The sequence below is a fragment of the Otolemur garnettii genome, unplaced genomic scaffold (genome assembly GCF_000181295.1).
Source record: "Otolemur garnettii isolate 467f Iridium unplaced genomic scaffold, OtoGar3 scaffold00005, whole genome shotgun sequence".
NCBI classification, from domain to species: domain Eukaryota; kingdom Metazoa; phylum Chordata; class Mammalia; order Primates; family Galagidae; genus Otolemur; species Otolemur garnettii.
In genome coordinates this window covers 42,224,408-42,244,764 of record NW_003852400.1, presented here as the reverse complement: position 1 = coordinate 42,244,764, position 20,357 = coordinate 42,224,408, and the positions used below count along the sequence as shown (strand labels likewise).

The 20,357-nt window shown below is 40.4% G+C and overlaps 1 pseudogene across 1 annotated transcript; it reads left to right on the top strand.

The window, feature by feature from the left end:
* The first annotated feature begins 2,536 nt into the window (after window positions 1-2,536).
* LOC100964829 lies at window positions 2,537-3,068 on the top strand (annotated as a pseudogene). The gene has a single exon (XR_001161719.1). The product of XR_001161719.1 is annotated as a 40S ribosomal protein S24 pseudogene (transcript).
* Window positions 3,069-20,357: the final 17,289 nt, after the last annotated feature.

The window sequence follows — 20,357 nt, the reverse complement described above, 5'->3', positions numbered from 1 at the left end:
TAGACACAAAACTATAATTGGTATGATGAGCGTCCCTTTCTCAGAGTACCACTATTTAGTCAGTACATCCTACTTCATTAAAAAAAAAAAAGATAAAATGTGCATGCCACTATTCTGATCTGAAGCCTGATTTCTTTTTTTTTTTTTTTTTGGCCGGAGCTGGGTTTGAACCCACCACCTCTGGCATATGGGGCTGGTGCCCTACTCCTTTGAGCCACAGGCGCCACCCTTGAAGCCTAATTTCTAATCTTTGGACTATAAAACAGAGAAATTTTAAAGGCCTTCACATGACCATTTATCGTAAAACATCATTTTGGATCTGTATTGGTTTCCTTTTGTTGCTCTCACAAATTATCATAAATTTAGGGACTTAAAACAACACACGTTTATTACCTTTCAGTTCTGTATGTCAGAAGTCCAAATGGGTTTTACTAAGCTAAAATAAAGGTGTGGAAACTCTGGGTCCCTCTAGCTTCTCCTTCTCAGAGACAATCTATTTACCTTTTCCACCTTCTAGAGGTCACCTTAATTCAGAGGCTTGAAATCCCTTTCTGTCTTCAAAGCCAGCAGCAGCATAGCATCTTCAAAGCTCTTTTCTTCTCTGCTTCCATTGTTAGTTTCCTTCTATGATTTCAGTAAAGATCTTTTATTATTACATTGGGCCCTTTAGGTAATCCAGGATGATCTCTCTTATCTCGAAATCTTCATTTTAATCAATCTGAGAGTCTCTTTTGCCGTGGAAAGTAACATATTCACAGTGTCCCAGATTAGGATGTGAACACTTGGGGGAGTCTATTATTGTGCCCAACACAGGATCTTTTAAGAACCGGAGAAATGATAGCAGGGACAAACAAACTGAGATCACTTTCGATTGCCTAAGTGAGCAGATTTTTGAAACTGCCTATACCCCAAGAGTGACACTTTCAGTATTTTATCTTAGCACCCAGAGAAATGCAGAGAGACTTCAGGTAAAAATTCTGTGTTTATTCTCACTGTCAACCCATTTTCCTTCCCCAATCCTCCCCTCCCAATCCTACTATCAGTAAAATGCTAGGTTTCCCTGCAGGCTACAGAACAAAGGCCTTAATGATTTTTGCAGGGGGTAGATTCTGGAGAGAAAATTAAAAATTATGGTTTTCCCACTATTATCAAGAAAAACATTATTTATAATTTTTTTTTTTTTTTTAAAGAGAGGAAAAGGCACTAAATATGCTGAAACACTGCGGCTCTTTTTCTTAGCTGGGACGTGCACACATTCACTAAGATGTCATTGGCCTCCAATTGGAAGTTCTTTTAAAGAAGGAAGCAGCCATTTGTTATTCTCTCATTATCCACGGGAATCAAGCCCTGCAAACGGGTGTCACGACGCAGAAACCTTTTCAGAATTTCCCCAGGATGAATATCCCATTTTCTCTACCATTTCTAATCTCCCGGTAGAGGAGGGATTCTCTTCCTCCTACGGTCCCACCTTATACCGCTTGCAATTGCAAAGGAGATACTTTGATAGATTACAAATTGTTTTCAGTAGCTGACCTAGACATAACATCACCACTTCCTGATTATATTGATATGTGTTTCTATTATTTGCTTATTTGCGCCTCCAGAAACAATTCTTTTTTGTTGTTTTACTATAAACAGCACTGCAAGGTCTCTGTATTAAATCATAATTATTTACCCATGCAGTTCATGCACCTTTGTCCCTGGGGAATCTGGTGACGTGAATTTACAGGAACATCAGGGTATTTCTCACCAACAGTTTCCTGTTATTGATATGCTTTTGTTTAGTTGTGATCTTTTTTTTTTTACGCATTCAGTTTCTCAAGGGAAAACTAAACAGGCATGTGACAATTATCACAGTCATGAGATCTCAACTGGGGACCTCACGAATGTGTTTTCATCAGGGACTGGGCCCTCTGGCAAGGCCAAATGCTGTGGGATTGTCCAGGCAGACAATTGGTTATCATTTGTTCTCTCAGTTTTCCCACGTGCTTCAGATAGTGAATGCAGATTATGTTACCTGGAAGAAATTCCACAGTCTCCAAAGAGCCTGTCCTAAAATAGAACAGGATAGAGATTTATTGATAAGAAAGAAGTGATTTTTCTGAGCTCTCAGTATAGTAATCCAAGGTTTGATTTTTCATTTACTGAATAATTATATCAACTAACACTCTCATAAGCCTATGTGTTCTTGCCAACTAATGTAGAAAACTATATTCCTTAATTACTGAATTGAGACTTTACAAAACTTGGAAAGAAATGAAAGGTACTCAGGTTTTTCAGTCTTTTTTAAAGCATTACTCAAATATACACTCATCGTGATTTTCAATATCCACTTCTGATTGAAAAATGAGAACTCGTACTCTCAAAAACATTCAGGAAAACAATAGCTATGTTTGTAAATCCCCCCTTCCATATTGATATGCTGTAAAACATGAGCTCAAGACCTATATCAGCAAAGGACTTGGTAGAATTGCCTGGTCTCAGATGGTAGCCACTAACCACATGTGGCTATTTAAATTTAAATTAATAGCTCTTCCTCCCTGGCTGCCCCAGGATCGCCCGCCATCATGAACGACACAGTAACTATCCGGACCAGGAAGGTCATGACTAACCGACTACTTCAGAGGAAACAAATGGTCATTGATGTCCTTCACCCTGGGAAGGCAACAGTACCAAAGATAGAAATTAGAGAAAAACTAGCCAAGATGTACAAGACCACACCCGATGTCATCTTTGTATTTGGATTCAGAACTCACTTTGGTGGTGGGAAGACAACAGGCTTTGGCATGATTTATGATTCCTTGGATTCTGCAAAGAAAAATGAACCCAAACATAGACTTGCAAGGCATGGCCTGTATGAGAAGAAAAAGATGTCAAGAAAGCAGCGAAAGGAACGCAAGAACAGAATGAAGAAAGTCAGGGGCACCGCAAAGGCTAATGTTGGTGCTGGCAAAAGGTGAGCTGGAGATTGGATAACAGGCAAAGAAGTAAAGACTCTACAGTGATGTTATCGGCAGCCATTGTATAGATTTTTCACAAGAGGATTAATATAGACTTTTCATGTGAAAAAAAAATTAAATTAATTAAACTTAAATTTAACAGCAAACATTTCATTTCTTTGTCACACTACCCAGATTTCAAGTATTCAATAGCCACATGCAGTTAGAGGTTGTCATGTGGGACAGTATGGATCATTGAATATTTCCATTATTCTACAAAGTTCTCTTAAGCAGCAATGCAGACTCAATACATATTAAAATCCAACAAATAATAAGGTAATATCTTTTGAAATGGACATTTACTGGTGGAAATTTACTGCCAACCTTGTCTTATTGAAAATTTTCACTTTGTTAATTTCCTACAGAGAAAGTGACCCTTTTAAACCTATCACCTCCTCTCAGTTTTGTTCCTTTCAGAAACAAGTTTGTAAAAATGAATCAGGATTTTTCTATTCTTGATTTCTAAACTTGTTTCTGAAAGTTGGGAAGTAGCGATGTGCCCTGCAGGAACAGGTGGACATTATAGCAGGTAAATGTAGGAGGAATCAGCTGTTTGAAAATGTCCTTTATGATCTATTTACCCTTGGCATCAAGCCCATTCATTCTATGTAGTCTCTCAAATTTTATTATCTTCCTTCTCACCCCTGGTTAACTCCAACTTAGTGGCTCCTTAAATATACTAAAGAGAAGAATGGGGGGAAATTCTTCAGCTCTGATTTTGAGTTCTGATTCTGCCATTTACCTTGAACCATATGACCTTGATCAAGTAGTTCACCTTTCTGAGCAATAACTTCTCATTGCTATATAATGCAGGATGCCGCTAAGAATATCTACTCCACAATGCTGTGAAGGCCTAATGGGGCCATAGACAAGACAGCAGCATGTCATCCAAATGGCTATTATCTCTTATGTTACGTTTCATTGTTGTCCATTGCTGTTCATGAGGTGGGGAAGGCCACAGCACTTGGGAGTCCCAAGAAAGGACAAAGAGAATCCCTAATTTTTCAATGCATGGAAAGCCCAAGGAAAACTGGATTTGTCAACTGTAGGACACATTTTTCAGCTTATTTTAGAAGTGAGAAAATCAACACTTAGCATCAAAATGTTTGTCCAAAGCAGCACAAGTCTTGCCCCATCAAGGCCAGTAAAAGTCCAACAAAGTTCCTTATTAGAAACTAATCTAGTTAGTTCTAAAGACTTATCTCCAGAACCTTTCATTTGATAATCAAAAATCAGCTCTTCCCCAATATTAATTGTTCTTGTAGAAAACAATGCTATTCAGGAAAGACGAGTAACAAGCTTATCTTTATTTTATTTTATTTTATTTTGAGGCAGGGACGGGGCTGGGTTTGAACTTGACACCTCCGGCATATGGAGCTGTCACCCTACCCTTTTGAGCCACTGGCACCACCCTCGGAGTATCAAGCTTATCATTGAAAACATTGAACACCTGAAGATTTGGGTCACACTGTTATTCACAAAATGAGACACATTTCCAGATCAAGCTCATCCACTGTGAATTCATCAGATTCAGAGTCCAGATCAAAGAGATATGTGATTCCTTTGTTGTCATATAACTGCCCTAGTCTTTCAGCTTCTTCACTTGTGATTACCTCTCCAACATATTCCATGACAAAACTCTTTCTTTTAATCTTCACAAGGGTTTTTACGCCGTAGCCACGGCCATTGCTAGTTCAAAAGATGCAAAGTGAATATGGTGTGCCTTAATTACTTAAGTCATCTACTCTGGGTTTTCTTTTTAAAATTTTGTTCAATAAGAAGAAATATAAATGTAAATACACAAGATTAAATAAAATCACCACCTAACAAAAGAAAAGAAAGGGAACCATCTACAGCAGTGATTTTCAACCTGTAGAGGAACTTAAGTGCACCATGCAAATTTTAAAATCATTAATTATTTTCAAGAGAAGTAAAAAGCACAGTAAGTATATTCTTTTTTTAACTCTTTTTTCTTATCAACATAATTTATGTGTGCGGTAGAAGTTTAACTATAGGTTCAAGTGTGCTGCGAGATAAAAAAGAATGAAAAACATTGATTTAGAGTATTTATCATTTATAGACCTTTGATTTTATTTTTCCACTTAAGCTTTCCTAGAAGATTCTTTTCCCAGTGAAAAGAAAAACCTCTTTCTTCTATCCCTGTTGCACTTAGTCACCTCAGATTTGGTTCTAAGGAGAAGAATTTCCCTCCCGATGATAGAACGATTTATTTTCAAGTTCATGAAATGAAACTCTTGCCAGGACTGTGCCAGCAAGGCAGTTCCCACTGCAAAATCTCTCCCCAACTTCCAGCAAGCTCCAGCTACTCCCTTCATGGTCTGGAGATTCACACGGTCAGGGCTAGGTTCAAGCCCTGCAACCCCAGAGCCAAGTGCGCTCTTGGTCATCTGAGCAGGGCATTGCTCCAAGCTGAAAGTTTCTCTTTTGATTACAATTTTAATTTAGATGGAACATTTATCATTTCAAGTAGTTAACCTTCAGTTTCTTCATCTGCAAATTGCCTATTTCAAAAGAGATATTGGGAAGACTGCATATACTATCCCATTTAAAGGAACAGCACAAGAAACTCTTACTCTCTTTTCCCATGAGCACAAGTCCTCTGATGGAAAAGTACAGCAGATACTCTTTAGAGAGAGGCTAAAAGCAACTCTAGTCTACACTCCCCCCAGACTTTTCTTATGAAAAGTCAATAATTAAGCAAATTGCTTAACACTTGATTCCAGTTCCTACGTATCTGGAGTCTGAATGCATAATATACCATCAATTTCCATGCTGCAGTTTTTATTCTAAAGAAAGTAACAAGATGGGGCAGCACCTGTGGCTCAAGGAGTGGGGCACCAGCCCCATATACTGGGGGTGGCGGGTTCAAGCCCGTCCCTGACCAAAACTGCAAAGAAGAAAAAAACAAAGAAAGTAACGAGATGTCCCTCTACACTGACACTGAAAATTCATCCATTTTAGGGCCAGGAATTCCCACGTTACACAAGAAAAAATAGAAGTCTACTGAATTAATTTTTTAAAAGAAAAGAGATCAGATGAAATATTTGTTTTTCCTTTTGGAAACTTTTGTGTCTAATTCCTTCGGCCTGTCTCCTTTTCTGCAAAAATGAGATGTACAGATTTCAGTTCCCTGCTATGAAAAGTGATGTGGTGGCAATTTTATAAACGTTGCTTTCTGATTTTTATCAGAGTGAGAAAATAATTGAAGTAATTATTGATTTGCAAGTAGTAAACTTCCAATTTTGATTTCCCCTCTGTTTTGGTTTAATATAATTTGCAATAAATGTACGTATTGTTGTTTGTTTCATAAAGCATATCACTTTAAAATAGCTTTTACTCCTGCCTCTGTGATGGAATATTTGAGATTTTAAAGGAGTAAAGACTGTTCAACATTTGGTTTTATAATGTTGGTCACCAGATTTTTATTATTGATGTAAGAAAAAGTCAATTTGGGGGCAGCTTCATAAGGAAAGTTGGAGGTGTTTAGGACTGCTATTAATTTTCAGCACTGTGTTATTGGGAAGTAAGTGTTTCTGCTTTTGTCTGTTGGTCTGGGCTCAGTTTTTGTGTCTATTTTAGAAGACAACTGCTGCATCAACCTATTATGTTTCTTGGCATTGTTCAGCATAGGTAATGTGTACACTTTTTGTGTACACGTGATCATATTTAAGTTTTACACCTAAAATAAGTGCTTCTAGATGTCAGAAAATAAAATAAAATGAAGGACAGCACAGTGCCCGGCACATGATGGAGGTGCCACAAATAAAAGTTGACCTTTTCCTCCCCCTTGTCCTTATACGGTCAGTTCAGTTGAACAAGCATTGACTGTGTGTGCCGGACCCAGCTAGCACTGGGAGGGTAGCAATGACAAAATGGTCTCTACTCTTGAGCGGTTTATACTCCAAGAAGGGGATAAAACAAGCACACGCATAACTTTTATTCAAGGCAGAATGTGACAAGTGCCTACTGAGGGTAACAAGTAAACATCTCTGAAAGTTCAGAGGAAGGGGAAAGAGTTTCAAACTGGGGGGCTTTCTGAGGGTTTCGTGGAAGAGGTAGCATCAGTGCTATCTTTAAATGTTCATATCTGTGGTGAAGAATGGGAAGAAAAGCATGAGCCAGGAGATGAAAGAGAAAAGTAAAAGCATGGCAGGAAAAGTGAAGGGTTTTAGGAAATGCAGGGTCGTCCTGGGAGTTTGCAAAGCTGTGCAGGAGGGGAGCTGCAGGAGGTCACCTGGAGGGGAAGAGCATGGGCAAGATGGTAAAGGCCTTCATCTCTGTGCAAAGAGTTTTGACCTTGGACCCAGCTCCAAGGCCTCTGAGCCCTTTCCCTGTTGTCACACACATAGAAAATAACCCTGTTTGTATAGCACATTGCATTAGATGGATGAGACTGCCTTTGGCTGGAGGTCATAGCCTGGCTCTGCCCCAAAGGCAAAAGGAGGTCAATATCTCAGCACACCTGGAACCCATTTGTGGCACCTAATCGCATGGCACATAGGACCAAGGAGTAGAATCTTTGCTCTAAGAAATGGGGAGAATAGGGGCTTTCTGAACAGGGACATCCCAGCACCAGAACTCCATATTGAACTGTCAGCATTACAAACCATAAGTGCATGTCACGGCTCAAGTCCAGAAATTGCTGTGTACAGAAAAAAAAAGACACAAACATACACATATATATCTTGATGGCTACGCAGGATGAGAACAAATGAAGGAAATAAGAGACTTCATTATCAAGAGAACGTGAGCAGTGACAAGGAGAGTGGCGTAGTCCACCATGCACTCTAGAACAGATCGTGTGTTGCAGTCAGGGTGAAAGTGTGTGAGCAGGAGGGTAGGAGGTAGGTATGAAAGGGTCCCTTCAGGTCTGAATGGAAAATCCTTTTAAGCCTGGCTAGGAATTCCGGAAGTACTGATATGCATTTAGTAAAAATGAAAAACTGGCCAGGCACAGTAGCTCACACCTATAATCCTGGCACTTCAGGAGAGTGAAGTGGAACAATTACTTGAGGTCAGGAGTTTGAAACCAGCTTGAACAAGATTGATATCCTCATTTCTACAAAAATTAAAAAATGAGCCAGGTTCCTGGGCATGGTAGCTCACACCTGTAAGCCTAGCACTCTGGGAGGCCAAGGTGGGGTGGGCAGATTGCTTGAGCTCAGGAGTTTGAGACCAGCCTGAGCAAGAGTGAGACCCCTTTCTAAAAAATAAACAGGCACTGTGGTAGGCCCCTATAGTTTCAGCTATTTGGGGGGCTGAGACAAGAGGATTGCTTGAACCTAAGAATCTGAGGTTGCTGTGAGTTAGGACACCACGGCACTCAACCCCAGGGCAACAGAGTGTGAGACTCCATCTCAAAAAAAAAAATAGCCACACAAGAGAATCACTTAAGTGCTGGAGTCTGAGGTTGCCTGTGAGCTATCATGATTCCCCTAAACTCTAGCTTGGGTAAGAGTGAGATCCTGTCTCAAAAAAAAAAAAAAAAGGAAGAGAAAGGAAAGAAAAACAAACAGAGCAGCTAGAGATGGGAGCCAGTGAAGGAGCAATTTCCACCCTCTGTAACAGAGAAGAGAGAAACTGAACTTGGCAGTAGCAATGGCGGTGGTGGGGGTAGGGGCAGAAAGGCACAAAGTTAAGAGTGATTTTAGACTTGTTTAGAATCAACAGGATTTGATAACTAATTTGATGTGGTCAGTGAGGGAGAATGAAATTTTAAAAAGTGACAGAGAATGTAAGAAATGGCTGGCTCAAGAAGGGAAATTTAAAAAATCAACTTGGATGTAATTAATGACTGATACATGTTGGGGGCATTTAAACATTTGTGTGAATCTACTTGCAGCATTATGTCAGTTAAAACCAACAGTACCTAAGTCTATGTATGAAAAGATCTCAAGTAGGAGCTGATTCCTCATTTGACAGTCTGAAGGGATAGACAATTGGGTATTTTCTGTATCGGGTTTTGTCAGATGAATAAAACAAAACACCTGAAGTCCAAACAAGTTTGGGGATTTGTCAAGAGTTGTTTTGTTTTAATTTGATATTTTAAATTGGTGTACCATGAAATCCCAGATGAGTAAGGAAGGAAGTGGAGATGTGGAAAGGCTGGTGGATTTGGGACTGAAAATTCCAGTATAGCTTGAGGGTGTTGATGGTGTGAGTGATCAGGCAGACTGAAAGGAAGGCAGGTTATAGCCAGAGAGAGAAATATCTGCATTAGTAGATATCTGAAATCTGAAATATCTGGAAGGTAGAGCAGTTATGTGTGATTATGGAGTGACTGGGTAAAGAGAAGGGGAGAAGCCACTGTAGATGAGAAAGTCCTGGGGTTGGGTGGCTTGTCCATAAGGTTGTAAAGTGCTCCAGGGTGACTATTTAACCTCTGTGAGCCAACCATTCAAGCCAAGTCATCAGTGATGAAGGAGAAGAGAGCTGGGGGCTGGTAAGTGACCAGAAAGGAGGGAGAAAAGGTGCCGTTGTTGATTGCCATGAATCTCAAATGCCCGATGTTTCGCTTCATTTTCACAAGCAGAAGGAATATTCTCTGCCATCAGATTGCAAACACTGGGACATTCCTAGGACCCCTAAACAACCTGTAGAAGTCTAAAGCCATCTCTAAAGTGTCTGTGGTTTTGACAGTGGGTAATGTTTATATGGTCTCCTCTGCTTTTTAGGGCACTGCTTCTGACGATACTGGATTCACCCAGACCTAAAATTAGCTCCTTCTCTGAGTTCCATCTTGTAAACTTCATTCACCCTAGGGATTTAAGAGCAAGGTAGACTTGTTGAAACTTTTGGATTTATTTGAAGGTAATGGAAAACACATTTACAATGAAACAACACAAACAAGTACAAATTAAACCATAGCCATCACTGTCCTTTAAAATTTCCCCAACTAACCCACCAGTGAGTGGTTTGAGCTTCACCAAGCAATATCTGCATGTAAGACTTTCTCTCAGAGCCGGTGTGTTGGCTCATGCCTGTAATTCTAGCACTGTGGGAGGATGAGACAGGTGGATTGCTTGAACTCAGGGGTTCAAAACCAGCCTGAGCAACAGTGAGACCTCCATCTCTACTAAAAATAGAAAAACTAGCTGCACCTGTAGTTCCCAGCTATTAGGGAAGCTGAGGAAAGAGGATCACTTGAACCCAAGAGTTTGAGGTTGCTGTGAGCTGTGATGATGTCATGGTACTCTATCAGGCTGACTGAATGAGACTCTGTCTCAAAAAAAAAAAAACTTTCTCTCAGGTTCTGCTCTAGGGGAAATAATATAGATTATAAGGCAAAACACTTTGTCTAATAATCATTGTTTTTAGGATAAGAATTTCTCCTTCCTAATATTAAGATTTCTTATGTAAGATATTCTCCTCAATGAATGGATGCGTGGTCTACACTGACAGGTCTCAGAAAGCAGTACTGCTACTGCCAACTTAGCCCACAAAATCTTTGGTAACAACCCGTTTAAAGCTGTATAGTTCAGTGACAATATGAATAAAATGCATCTTCATTCTTGTATGGTTTTATCTTTCTTTTTTTATGAACTAAAGAACATATTATTCTATACATAAAACTATTATTGGTGATATGAAGAGAAGGGATTACAGAGGTACTTTTATTTTCAAGTTAAAATGTTTAAACAATCTTCAAGTATACAAATATGCAAGTATTACTTGCCAAATTTGCTTAAGAAATCTTTTCCATTCCTTTATTTTCAACCTTTTATATCATTTTGTTTTAGTATATGACTTTTGAAAGCAGATAGATTTGGCTTTTTGTCATATAATCTAATTATCTCTTTATTTTAAGAGAGAAAGAGAGAATCCAGTTATGTTTATTATAATTACTGATATATTTGAATTATTCATATTTCTTCCCACTATCTTTAAAATATGTTTCTACTCATAATTGTTTCCAGAAGGCAGAAACAATTTTAAAAGATGATAAAATGTCCTTTATTCATTCTTATTTCTCTTCTGTAAGTTTCAAAATTATTGGCTGTATTTCTATTTTTAGTGGTTACCATTAAAGTATGTATGTTTTAAAATCTAAGTGGATTGTTAACTAAGTCTGAAGTTAGTCTATCTTCCTCCTGAACAAATTAAAGACCTGACACTTTACTCTCTCAACATTACCTTCTATTTTAACACTGCTGTTAAAATTAGTTTTACCTTTTTAAACACATGCACACACAAACATACAATTCATAATGCTTTTCCTGTTGATTTGTGATTTTTTTTTTTTGAAATAGAGTCTCACTTGGTCACCCTCAGTAGAGTACTGTGGCTCCCATAGCTCACAGTAACCTCAAACTCTTGGGTTTAAGTGAGTGATCCTCTTTGTCTCAGCCTCCCAAGTAGCTGGGACTACAGGCGCCTGCCACAACGCTTGTCTATTTTTAGAGACAGGAGTTTCACTATTGCTTAGGTTGGTCTTGAATTCCTGACCTCAAGTGATCCATCCACCTCTGCCTCCCAGAGTGCTAGGATTACAGGCCAAGCTTGATTTGTGATTAATTTTATCAAATTTTAAAGCATCGATTTCTCTGTTCACAGCTGTGTATTTAATTCCATGCATTTCCTTAGGCATTTTTTTCTTTTGTTGAGGTTAATACAATCGCAATTCTTTCACTGAGGATCTGAAGATCTATGGCAAACTCCTTTACTCTATGGCTATGAAGATCTATAGCAAACTCCTTTGTCTTATATGCCTGAAAACATAATTATTTGGCTGTCATTCTTGAGTGATAGGCATAAAAGTCTTATTGCCAAGTGTCATGGCTCATGTCTTTATTCCCAGAACTTTGGGAGGCCCAGGCACGGAGATGGCTTGAGACCAGGAGTTCAAAACCAACCCAGGTAACACAGCAAGACTCCAAATCTACAAAAAATTTAAATGTTAGCCTGGTGTAGTGGTGTGTGCCTGTAGTCCCAGCTACTCAGAGGCTGAGGCAGGAGGATTACCTGAGACCAGGAGTTCAAGGCTGCACTGAGCTATGATTATGCCACTGAACTTCAGCCTGGGTGACAAAATGAGACCCTGTCTCAAAAATAAATAAATAAATGAATAAATAGTATTGTTTATAGTCCTTTTCCCTATATGTTGAAGGTGCCAGTTCCTCGTGGCATATTGCTGCCAATAAGAAATGTGCTGCTAGACCGATAACTGTTCCAGACCAGTTGCTATTCCTTTGAATGTCATCTAAATAAGACTCAAATGGCAGAATTTGGAAATTTCCAGAGCAAAATCTGTCCTTTCAGTCTGGAAACCTTGATTTTCTTCTTCTTACAGGTAGTGTTCTGCAGTTTCGTTATGATATATCTAAGTGTGGACTTGCTTATTTCTGTTTTTACTCCTTGGAGTGAGACCTGCTGTCCTATTTTGATTCAGCTTTTAACTCTGCATCTACTATTTCTCTACAATCCTCCTTGATCTCTTCTTCTAGAATGCCCAGGAAGGAGAGCCCCAAAGTCTCCAGTGTAGCTCTTCATTACTCATTAGGGCTTTTATTTGTCTCCATATGCTTCAGTGTGGTCAATTTCTCAGAACCATTGACTAATTCATAATTCTATCTCTGTATCTGCTCCAAGGTTTACCTCGCCTACTGAATATTTTATTTAACTATTTTATTTCATTTTATTTATTTATTTATTTATTTATTTATAGAGACAGAATCTCACTTTGTTGCCCTGGGTAGAGTGCCGTGGCATCACACAGCTCACAGCAACCTCCAACTCCTGGGCCTAAGTGATTCTCTTGCCTCAGCCTCTGGAGTAGCTGAGACTACAGGCGCCTGCCACAACCCCAGCTATTTTTTGGTTGCAGTTCAGCCGGGGACAGGTTTGAACATGTCACCCTCAGTATATGGGGCCGGCACCCTACTCACTGAGCCACAGGCACCTCCCCACTATTATATTTTATATTCCCAAGACTTATAAATGGCTCTCTTTCATAATTATCTGTTTTTAATGTATTCATTTCTGTTCTAATTGCATGAATGTATATATTTCTGTGTAAAATTCTGAGTAAGTCTATCTGAAGTCCTCAGTCACATACAAATTAATTTTATTTTTAGCAAATTCATGTTCCAGTTGTTGGTTTGATTGGATGTCTTTTTGTTTGTTTTTTTGTTTTGTTTTCTCTCTCTTTTTTCCTGTTCCGTGCAAGCTTCCCTATGAGTGGTTTTGTAGTTGACTTCATCAGGTGGCACTGGCCCTGCACAGAACCTACCAGGTCAGGGATCTTGCACAGGGCTGCTTTGGGGAGGGACTGCAGATCCAATCAGTCAGCCAAAGGGCAGCTTTGTTCATAGGACTAGGCTGGCAAGCTTTCCTTAGTTCCAAAAATGTCTTGAATCATAGCCCTGGGAGAGGTTTCAACCTCCTCTCACTTGTACAAAAGTCTATCCTTTCCTTTTAAATTAGTCTGATTCCTGCTCCTTGTCTTATACGAATGCTTTTTGTCCCCATTATCTTTGCAGAAGCCAAACCTCTAGCTCCAACTCAGAGCTCAACGGGCCCATGGCTGTAGCTCTCCTCACCACATCCCGTTGTCTTCCATTTCATGAGGATTCTTCATGAGAATATTTATCTTGGTTTCTAATCTGGCAATGTCTCTTTTGTTTTCTTGAAACACATTTTTAATGGAAGGAATTACTTAAACACCTACTTTATTGAGCCATTTCAACAGGAGTCCTTTAGTACTTTTATATTGAACAACATAAAGAAAAGTGTATTTATATCATTTTCTAAAAAGCAACATATTTGTTTTAAATCCTAGGTTAATTGAAAAAACATGCAATGAGAATTCATTTTACATTGTAAAAGATAACTTTGTGATTTGAATTTTGGGTATGTTTTTCTTTCTTCTGTTCAAGTTTTTGCTATCTCTGGAGGCATTTTTTAAACTTTGGTGGCAATATGGTTAGAAAGTAATTTTGGTTCTCAGCTATTAAGTTATATTCCATTTTCAGTAAAAGCCCAAACACTCAAACACAAAATAAAAAGATGTCCTTGCAACACACTGTTTATGCACTAAATACTAGGCTGGGTATGGTAAGTGTAAAGTTAATGACTGGTTTGATAAGCTGTAAAAATATATGCCAAGATTCTTTATTTAAACTGGAGGATGGGAAATTCAAAATATGTCTATCTCTGGATTTTTTGGCCAGGCTTTGTATAATTCAATCATTCCCTTGGCAAAATTCCATTTTAAAAAATAAATAAAAAGCACTGAAAATAATGTGAAAAGCCTTTACTTATCCTAATATTTGCTCCCAAACACATTTTAAATTTTTTTCTGTACTTGTTTCACATTTTTACAAAGTGCAAAAAAAAAAAAAAAAAAAACCAACCCTCTAAATCTAATAGAAGTTGGAGCCAATGGCATCTTTTTTATGAAGAATGTTACTGTTCTCCAGAATTACTGCTTTCTTTGCTATGGCTAACTACACACACTCCTTTTCCCTAAACTGGAATCTTGCTTAACAAGATTCTGTACTTCTTTGTCCAAATCCAGTAAAATCTAACATGGCCAGGAGATGACTGGGAGTGTCAATTAACAGACACTTCTGCAGTCAGAAGCATCCCCCAGGCATGTCTCCTTAGTATGCCTGAATATCAGGCTGCTGGCCCTGGCACACTCCCTGCTTGAGTTTGCTCCTCAATGGGTCTGCTGGCCCAGGGCCTCAGTTCCACAGACATCATTGGCTGACGGTGTAGAAAGGCCAACCTGCAGATCTTTGCCTTCCAGTAGATGGATCACTTCCAGGAGCCATCAATTTCTCCAGAGAGAAAGTATCTGCCAGAAATCCCCATGAAATTTTAGATCTGTCATGTAACTCTTCACTGGACAGTCTGGATAAAGATCGCCATCCCAGCCTTGTGTAAGGATTAAAAGGTGTTATGTTTAGAAGAGCTATGAAGACTGTAACATTCTCTCTATATATAGGGTATTATTTTCTTAATTGTCTGTATCTAGCTGTGGATATGAGATCATCCCACCACATGATAAATAGCCTTCACCACTAGGATTTCATTCCTGAGCTACAGCTATCCCATCAAAGCAGAGAACACCTTTTCATCTGTCATTCTGTGTGTGTTACACCAATATAAACGCGGACAATTGAATTCATCATTATACAATTGTGCAAAACTAAACTTTCCTCCTGTCTGCCAAAACAGCTATTGCATAATGAAACCCAGATGCAGTTGGAAGAAGGTCCACACGGATTCAGAAAAGGGAGTTTATGTTGCTTGGGCACAGTGGCTCGTCACCTAGGCACATCTCCACAAGAGGACAATCCGTGGAGTAGCTCTTGCTCATGCTGCTTAGTTCTAGTTCTAGGCTTAGACATTTGATTTTGTTGTCACTTAGGTGTGATCAGATTTTAGAAGCCAGGATTACCCATTACCTAATTTAGAGCAAATCAATGATTCAGTTTAAGACAGTTTTGACTGCAATTAATAGAAAATTTTAATTCAACTGGTTTAATCTATAATTACGGTATAATCTCTCCTTTTTTTTGAGCTGGGGCCTTTTTTTTTCTTGGAAACAGTGTCTCATTCTGTCACCCATGCTAAAGCATAGTGCTGTCATCACAGCTTACTGCCTTCTCCAACTCCTGGGCTCAAGGGATCTTCCTGCCTCAGCCTCCCAAGGCTGGCCTAGGACTACACATCTCTTTTTTATAGAGACAGGCTCTTACTATTGCTCAAGCTGATCTCAAACTCCTGGGCTCAAGGGGTCCTTCCTACTTAGCCTCCAAAAGTGTTGGGATTACAGGTGTGAGCCATGGCACCTTGCTGATAGTCTCTTAATCTAGAATGAGGCTAAAAAGCCCAGAGGCAGAGCAGTCTCTGCCATTCTCTTTGGCCCTGCCCACTCTGTGTTGGCTTCATCCTCATGCTGGGGACAAGACAGCAGCCCCACCAGCCAGATGTGACTATGGCCAATGAAGGAGGGCTTGTCTCTCTTTATGACCCCTTGTAAGACTGATTCTTCTCCACCACACTTCTAGTGGATCACTATTCATGTCTCATTTGGTAGACTCGAACAGTTTACTTACACTCAACTAATCCTCAGCAAGTAGAACATGGTTACCATGATCACTGTAGTAAGCAGACTTAGCAGGACTTATCTCTGAACTGACAGTAGGGTAGTCTTCATTCAGGGTAATAACTTGAATAAAACTGGAATTTTACCAGCAAGTAATAATGGGAAAATGGCCACCTGAGTAGCCAGCTAAAGATGTCTACTAAACTGCCAATGTTTTCATCCAGAAAAACAAGGAGAAATAAAATAGCTTCAGGTGCTAATTTTGCTGGACAGTGGCAAATCCAGACTCCTAGCCCTAATCTCTTCTGAGTTGCAGACATGCTTCTAAACATCTCCATTTGCCTGGTCTCTAGGTTCTCACCGTATCTAAAACAGAATTCATGTTATTTCATTCTCAGTTCCCAACCTACATCCTTCCCAAACATTCCAACATCCCCTCCTCCTTCCTCCCAGGCATCCAAAGTCCAAGATAAAAATCTATCCTCAACTTTCCCCCCCACCTTAACCCACATCCAATTGTTCCCCAAATCATGTTGAGGCTAGCCTCCTAAATGTCTTCTAAATCTTTTTTTTTTTAATAACTAAATTCAAAGCAGTGGTCTTCAAAACTGGTGATCTTGCTGCCTTTCTACCTCTTTCTCCTTTACATGGGCCATTTCATTCTCAGCCTTTACTGGACGGCTATGGAAGAGTTTTCACCTCCTTAACATAGCACCAAAGAATTTTGCCAATCCATCTTGAGTCAACTTTTACAGTTTCATCTTGAATTTCTCCATCCCCTAGACTCGTTGGGCATATAAGATGACTTTAAATTCCCCACAAGTGCCATAATCTCACAGATCTCCACACCTTTGCCTTTGTTGTCCCCTCTGCCTCATACTTTCTTGACCTACATCATTCCTGGTCAGACCCCTACAACTATCATCTCAGCATCTCTGAGATGCTTCCCTGAGCCCCTGGGAGACTTGCATATACCTCATTTCAAGTTTATCCCATGCCGTTGTCCTCTGTGTACAAATGTCTATCTTTCTCCTGAACTGTGAGCCTCCTTTTTTTCATGGTAGTAGATACAGCATCTGGTCTCAAGCTTCTGGTGTCAAACTATCCTCCCTCTTCAGCCTCCCAAAGTGCTAGAATCACAGGCTAAACCACCACACCCAGTCGAGATCCAGTGTGTGGCTCACAGAAAGCAGTTAGCAAATTTGTTTAATGAGGGCCAGGCATGGTGACTCACACCTGTAATACCAACACTGGTGGGTCCCAACCTGTAATCCACACAGGTGGATTGGATGAGCTCAGGAGTTCAAGAGCAGCCTGAGCAAGAGCAAGACATCAACTTTTCGAAAATAGCTGGGCATTGTGGAGGGCACCTATAGTCCCAACTACTTCGGAGGCTTAGGCAAGAGGATTACTTGAGCACAAGAGTTTGAGGTTGCTGTGAGCTATGATGCCATGGCACTGTACTGAGGATGACAAAGTGAGACTCTGTCTCAAGAAAAAAGAAATTTATTGAATGAATAACTCAGTGAAAAGGCATCTTGTGAAAAGGACAGCATTGATATGGAATCCTATCATGCATTATCTTTCATAACTAAGCCCTGACTTCTCTTCTAACATGTATAAAATGCTAGACCTCTTCCTCAGAGATACAAAATGACCTCTCATGTTTTCAAGGAGCTTACGTTCTATTCAGGGTAGATAAATCTTCAAATCCATCTCACTGTCTTAAGTAAACTTTAAGAAGGAACTCTACTATTTCTACTATTTGGACACTTTGGATATCCCATCTCGAGTTTCTTTTGCTTGGCCTAAAATTAAATTTAACTGGTCCTGATGGAATTGTGGTCCTTTCTGGTTCCTGTCTATTGTTTGCCAAGAGCCCATGGGTATAGTGGTAAACTACGCAATACCCAAGAGACACTACACAACCCTGAGAAATATTTTTTGATGATGCCTAAATAGCAAATCGCAGTGGGTTCCGTCTCAGGAGCTGCCTTTAAATCTGAAGAGTGATTTCCTTTTGGCCTTTTTTCTCTTCCAGATTAATAAAAACCCAAGGACCTGAGCTCTGATGAACTACCTATGGAATTTCCCTTTTTTTGTTTTCTCTCAAATTCAAGACACTGTATTTTACTTCCTTCTTGATCTTTTTCCCAGAAATATTTTTATCTTTTTGATAGTTTATCCAAACTTAAGTAACAGGCCTGCTCCCTGGAGATACAGAGTTTGGGTTGGCAAGAGACTTTCTAGCAGTTTCATGCAAATTGCAAAATACCTGCTAGGCAGACAAATCATAAAGGTGGTTCCTCTGAGCTGATGAATTACACGAAGTCTCCCCCTACAGGCAGAGGAGTTGCAGAAAATGTACCCACTCCAGACGAATGATTTCAAAAGGGCAGCTGTTAGAGCCTCACTGGCAAACAACTTGGTAAGCAAACGTGGATGCATCCAAACCCCCACCAGCCCTTCAGGCTGGAGTTTGGCCCAGGCTAGTTCCCTGGCAGGCAGACTCTGAGATGAACCTTGGCATGCAGATGGCTTATTAGGAAGTGCTCTTGTTGCAACACCCGTGGAAAGGATGAGACAGGCAGAGAAAGAAAGGAGACTGCGCAGAGGGAGAAGCTGAACTGTGATGACCCTGAGGGGAGGGGGGGGACACTGCTGGGAGTTCTGAAGTTAGAAAAGCCCTTCAGAGCTGTCCCAAGTTGGAAGAAGGGAATCTTTTAGACCCCCATGATGGTTAGTCCTTGGGTATAGCCAGCCCCCCAGAAAGACTCTCTTTAGCAGTGGCAATGCTAGAAGGGACAGCTGAGGGCATCTACTTGCTGGCCACACTTCTAGAAAATGGGCAAGTCAAGTCCTTCACTCCTGAAGGGCCTCTGGGCAGCGTGTGGGAGGCTCCACGGCTGACCTGCACCCCAGGCTCATCCTTTTCATCCTCTGGCACTGCCCAGGGGCTTGCCAGCAGGTCACCCAGAGCCTTGACCAGCTCTGCACTTCCGTCAGCACCATGCCAGGCACAGAACAGCCTCAGTACAAACTTGCTCAGTGCTGAGTGACTACTGCTCAGAGAAGTCAGCACTGGGTTTGGGGATCCTGATGTACAAACACAAAGCAAGCAAATCACAGTGTCAGCATCCCGGAAACTTTAAGGAAAAATGAAACACAAATCTCTGGGGAAAGGTGGGATTTCCCACTTTTCTCATGGGAAAGGGGAAAGCCATTCCAACCAAGGACACTCTGAGGCTGACCAGAGTAGCTGGAGGAAGGGGAGGAAGGGGAGGAAGGGGAAGGCTTCAGTCAGCTGCTGGCTGAGCTGAGCAAGGCAGAGGACCAAACTAGTCCCAAGGAGGATGGCAGCTCATGAACCAAAAAACAGGGTCCAAGTCAAGGCAGGCTCTGGGTTGGGGTGAATGCTGGGTTAATCTTGGAATCAAGAGGGTTCCTGGACTAAGCAGGCAAGAAGGGGAAAAAAGATGCACGCCTACCTCACCATTAAGAGGGAGATATCCTGGGTTCAATCTCCATGCCTGACACAGAGAAGGACCTTGGAAACAGTGGCTGGGATGAGGGAGAACGGAGAGTCGACTGTGTCTCAGAGACTTGGGTGTTTGGGACCACAGAAAGAACCCCAAAAAGCAGCCTAGGTGCCAAGAAGCATGACAGTCTGGAAGAAGCAGTATTTTGTGAAGCATGGACCGTTCAAGTGACTGTAGTATTCTTTACTATCCAAGCATATTCCTATGCCTGGGAAAATATTTGTTCTTACCTCTGTTATGAAACTTCCTATGCAGAAGTGAGAGCTCCAAGGGATAAAACCAGAATACATAGACCGGTGGGTCAAGATGTGCTTTGACTGAAAGGGTCAATGTGTGATCTCAGTAGAACAAGCCCAAAGCTTGGGTTGACTGCTATGCTCCAAAAAAGGGCTTACTCCAAAGTTAACCTTCCCCAGGGGAGGCAGGCTGGTTTTCAGATCCTGCTAAAGGAGGGTTGGATATGGAGTCTTTGTGTCTTCTGAGATGCTAGGAATTAAGGGTTTAGATTGAGGGAGTTAAATTCATGGAAAAAAAAAAAAAACCTGGTCACATGTATTAGCTCTTGACTAAGTGGAAAAGAGTGATTTCTAGAAACTTCTCCAATCACCTGTTATTACTCTTAGCCAGTCATAGACCATATTTGTGAAATACAAGTTAAAGATAAATCCACAAGGCAAAGGTTCCCACATACAAATTTTCCTAATGTTTAAGCCACTTTAGAACTAGATCCCATAATTGTTTAAG